The sequence below is a fragment of the Gossypium raimondii genome, chromosome 5 (genome assembly GCF_025698545.1).
Source record: "Gossypium raimondii isolate GPD5lz chromosome 5, ASM2569854v1, whole genome shotgun sequence".
Lineage (NCBI taxonomy): Eukaryota > Viridiplantae > Streptophyta > Magnoliopsida > Malvales > Malvaceae > Gossypium > Gossypium raimondii.
Genome location: NC_068569.1, coordinates 6,724,836 through 6,730,382, shown reverse-complemented (window position 1 = coordinate 6,730,382; position 5,547 = coordinate 6,724,836). Strand labels below are relative to the sequence as shown.

The following is a 5,547-nucleotide window of genomic DNA, read 5'->3' as shown; positions in this document are numbered from 1 at the left end:
TACTTGCTACTTTATTTTGTAGCAACACAATGCTTTACACCATATAATATTAAAAACCTCATAAATTTGACCAAGCAATGAGGAGGCAACAATATTAAAATCTCAAGTTCACCATCCACAATACCTAGATTTTGATATACCAATGATATAAATAATTTGAGCCACTTTCAAACTTGTTTCACTTTACCTTTTATTAACTGAGAAATATAAAAGAAACATCACCAGAAATTGAGATTTTGATATTTTCTTAGGTGAAAACCACGATGCCAAAACAGCGTTTTAAAGTGTGCGTGTGTTGGAGGAGAGTGTTCAAGACAAGGATGGTTGAACCGCCTCTTGATATCAAGAATGCCTTTTACAGTTTCTCGCCAAGCGGAATGATAACTGTGGATGACCTGCTGAGGTTTCTGATTGAACATCAATGTAATACCCCCTACCCGTATTCGTCGCCGAAATGGGGTATGAGGCATTACCAAATTTTGCTGAATAAATTTTTCGCAAAATCCCAAAGTTTTTTTTTGTTCTTTTTTTTTAATTCAATATAACCCCCTACAATTTTAAACCGAGACCAATCCAACATAACCAATTCATTTTAACATATTTTCAAGATAGATTTAACGTATTCATAAGATAGCCTCATCACATACCAAAACCAGAATTTGTTAGCCATACCAATGGCTAACCATACATTCATTTCACATTAACATTTACTTTACTAGCTTATACATGCCATTGATTTCCAAAATAAAGTTTCTTTATATACCGAGATCCGGGCTAAATCCATTTTCCACATATTCTTCGGGAGGGCTATATCAGGATAGGATCATCCGTCCAGGCTAGATCCTTTTTACTGTCAATTCCTTTTCAGAGATCCATCAAATTTTCCTTTTATTCAACCGGGATTTATTTCCTCTTTTCATCAAGAATATCAATACTTCATCAATAATCATACAATAAACATCCAACTCATATTCACATCAATAACAAACATTTCAAGCATTTAAGAATATAATTCAAGTTACACAAACTTACCTCGATACTTGTTCGTAAACAAAAATCTACTAATCCTGAACTTTTTCTTTTCCTCGATCTAGCTTCGTATTTGAATTTTCTGGATCTAAATAAATAAATTTAATCATTAATCTAATACATATCATGTTCATATGTAACATTCTCTATAATTCCATTATTATTTATAGTGCATTCAAAGTTGTCTCATTGAGTTATAGTCACTAAATTATTTATATCTTGAGCTACGAAACTCCAAATTAAGATCTGTTAATTTTCCCCGAAACTAGACTCACATATCTTCTTACCATAAAATTTTCAGAATTTTTGGTTTAGCCAATAAGTACAGTTTATTCTTTAAAGTTTCCCCTATTTTACTGTTTGACAGTTCCAACCCCTCTTCACTAAAAATTAATTATCTCATTTTACAGAATTTGGATGACGTTCTCATTTTTTTATTTTGAAAATAGACTCATTAAGTATTTTAAACATATAAATTTAAGCCCGTAATTATTTTTATCCAATTTTTTACGATTTTCCAAAGTCAGAACAGGGGAACCCGAATTCATTCTAACCTTGTCTCACAAAATCTATTATATCTCATGATTTACAATTCCATTGCTTACATCGTTTCTTTTATAAAAAACTAGACTCAATAAGATTTAATTTCATATTTTTTCATTCACTAATTCAATTTCCATAATTTTTGGTGATTTTTTAAAGTTAGACTACTGCTGCTGTCCAAAACTGTTTTAGTGCATGATATTAATTACCATTTTTCCCTAAACTTTCAATAAATGATAATTTCATCCCTGCTCAATTAACCTCTCAATTGAGCTAATTTTTCTCAATTAACACTTTATCCCATCACTTTAAACTACTTTAAAACCTTTGGAAATCAGAATTTTAGCACTAGAATTTAATTCCAAACATTTTCACAATTAGGTCCTACAAATCAATTTCTATTGAGATTACCTAATAAAATCATCTCATAAACAAATTAAAGCTTCAATTCCATGCTATTTCATCATAAATTTCTAGCACATATTCATAGCAACTTTCAATTTCATTCATAAAATCAAAAACTAATGAATTTAGTAATAGGACCTAGTTGTAAAAGTCTTAGAAATACAAAAATTACAAGAAAAAGCAAGGATTAACTCACTTGGTGCAAAAATTATGAAAAATCAGCTTGAATAAACCCTTAGGACGTTTTTGGCTGAAGAGAATGCAGAAAAATAAAGAGAATTCTAGATATTCCAATTTGGTCTCATTTTTATGTTAGTAAAATTTGTTATTTTCCCATTTTACCCTTATTTCACCAATTCTCCTGATTTTTCTCAGCTTATGCCGCCCAAAATATCTAATTTTGGGCTTATTTTCAATTTATGTCCCTCCTCATTTAACAATTGAGCTATTTAATCATTCTAGTAACTTTTACACCTTTTCCAATTTAGTCCTTTTCACTTAATTGACTACCCAAACATTAAAATTTTCTAACGAAATTTTAATACCATATTACTAACACTTCATAAATATTTATAAAAATATTTCGACTCGTTTTATGAGATCAAGGTCTCGATACCTTATTTTTACCCAATTTCTTCAATAATTTCTTTTTCTAACTAACTACTAAATCGGTAAAATTTTTTATTGATATTTTCATACGATTTTCCTATCATATCAATATTCATGCAAAAATATTAAAATAAATTTCTCTTTAAATCAGATTTGTGGTTACGAAACCACTATTCCGATAACCTTGAATTTGGGCCATTACAATCAAGGTAAAAAGAATGCAACCAATGAGGATGCTCAAGTCATTTTTGATAGTCTCAAGCATCTCAATATCTTCCAGAGGAGGGGGCTACACTTAGAAGCCTTCTTTAGATATCTCCTTGGTGACCTTAACCTTGCTCACCTCCTTTAAATGTAACCCTGGGTTTTTTTTCTTGGATAATGTCTCATAGTTTTGATAATTTTATAGTTTAGTATTGTGGAAAGCTTCAATCTAGGTTTATTAATTCATAGGAAGATCGATTTTTGTGAATTTAGGTGCACCATGACATGAATGCTCCACTATCACATTATTTCTTATTCACCAGCCATAACTAATACTTGACCAGGAATCAATTCAGCAGTGTCAGCAGTGTTGAACCGATTAAAGATGTTCTGCTTAGAGGTGTTAGAGTAATTGAACTGGATCTATGGCCAAATTCCAGTGGGAATGATGTGAATGTTTATCATGGAAGGTAAAAGAAACCCGATTTTTCTACAGTTCGTGAATCTGATATGAAGTTATCGGTTTTGTTAAAACCAATGAAAACTATGTGATGGATTCATTGAAACTTGCAGGACTCTGACTTCTTTGTTGGCCTTCAAAAATGTTTGGAAGCAATTAAGGAGAATACATTTAAAGCTTCAGAATATCCTATTATAATCACTTTTGAAGACCAATTGAATCCCAATCTTCAAGAAAAAGTGGCTAAGGTGAACCTAAAATGATGGTTTCAGTATAGAAATTTTACTAATGCTAACTTTGAATGTTCTTTTTTCTTAAAAACATGATTTTCTTTAGATGGTTACAGAAACTTTTGAAGACATGCTTTACACTAACGGAACAGAAAATTTAGACCAATTTCTTTCACCAGAATCATTGAAGAAAAAGGTTTTGATTTCAACCAAACTTCCAAAGGAGTACCTCGAAGGAAACACCCAAAGGGAAGAAATTTCAGAAAATGAAGGTGGAACGGTGGTAAATGAATGTCAAATAGTAGCCAAGTGCCTTGGAGTTGTATATATTAAGCTTCATTGACGTCACGTCGAGAATAAATGCTTATCTACTTGTCATTTATTATTTGTTAGTGGAATCCACCAGAAGAATGAGAACAGTTCTGGATGAAGACGAGGAGAAAGTTGTGCCTGAATACAGGCAACTAATTGCTATAAATGCAAGGAAGCTGAAAGGTGGATTAAAGAATTGGCTGAGTGATGATCCTAAGAAAGTCAGTCGAATTAGCTTGAGTAAGCAAAATCTTGAAAGCGCTGCTAAAACATATGAAACAAAAACTTTCATGTATACATAGTTGCCTCTGTTTTCACACCGATGATAGACATTGAGATTCTTATTCACCCTTTTATTGGTTATCAAATTCATTACATTCTTTCTCTAGGTTTACTCTGCAAAATTTGCTGAGGGTGTATCCTAAACGCACTCGCCTTGACTCTTCTAATTACAATACTTTTGTTGGATGGATGCATGAGCACAAATGGTTGCATTTAATATGCAGGTAAGAGTAAGACCATTTCAGGTCCAATTTAGACCCTTATGTCAAAGAAAGGAAATCTCCTTAACCATTGCTTGCCAACCTTCCAGCAACGTTTTTCTTAAAAAAAAAACGGTTTAACTATTAGTTCCTGAACTTTATTGTAATTACATTTTGGAATAATTGTCATTCTTACCTACCTATTGTTTATGTTCAAACCATTCTTTTCCTTGTTATTCTTCCAACAGGGACATGGAAAGCATCTATGGATAATGCAAGGAATGTTTAAAGCCAATGGTGGATGCGGCTATGTGAAAAAACCTAACTTTTTATTGCATAAGGGACCGAATGATGAGGTTTTTTATCCTAATTTACCATGAGAGGTTAAGACCATTATGACGGTGGATCGATATATCCCTACTTATAACTAGATCTTTGGATTCCTTCATTTGTCACTCCTCCATAGCTGAAATCTTGATCATTTTCTTTACAGGTAAAAGTTGACCTGGGGAAGGTTGGCATCAGGATTTCCACCACACAGCATTCGATCGCTATTCCTCGCCAGACTTCTATACGAGAGTGAGACTATTAAAATTTCATATGAAAGATATTGATAATGAAGTACATATGCAGTTTTTGGTGTTCCAGCAGATAAGGATGAAAAACAAACAGTAACCATAGAAGATGAATGGTTACCTGTATGGGATGAGGAGTTCAAATTCCAATTAAGAGCTCCTAAATTAACTGTGCTTCGGATTAAAATCTTAGACAATAACACTATAGGGAGGCATTATTTCGGAGGCCAAGTATGCTTGCCAGTATCATAGTTGAGAACGAGAATTAGGGTAGTTCCATTACATGAAAAAAAAAAGAAAATAAGTACAAGCATGCAAGGCTTCTATTGAGCATCAAATTTGAGGCTCCGTAATGATAACTGACAACTGAGATTTGTTTAATGTTGTAATGAAAATACCAACACCGTATGCATAATAAACAGTGTTGATGGACATTTCTCAGTTTATATTATATTCTTGGTACAAATCGGTAAAGAAATCTTACAAGGTCTCTGCATTATAGAAACTTGAAAGATTTTCTACTAACTCTTTTCTCTTTTTGATAAATTGTTTGTTTCATTTCTTCAAGATAAGCAGTTTAAAATGCTACAATCAGATTGCTCCTAGCAGATCAAACTGTGAACATGTTAGTGATTATATGTTTCTTAACTATAATTACTATTAGATTTGATTTCTGTCAATTTAAACCACTCTAACTT

General features: G+C 32.2%; 1 pseudogene; it reads left to right on the top strand.

The window, feature by feature from the left end:
• The first annotated feature begins 263 nt into the window (after nucleotides 1-263).
• On the top strand, nucleotides 264-5,202 carry LOC105770229 (phosphoinositide phospholipase C 2-like; annotated as a pseudogene).
• The last annotated feature ends 345 nt before the right edge of the window (nucleotides 5,203-5,547 follow it).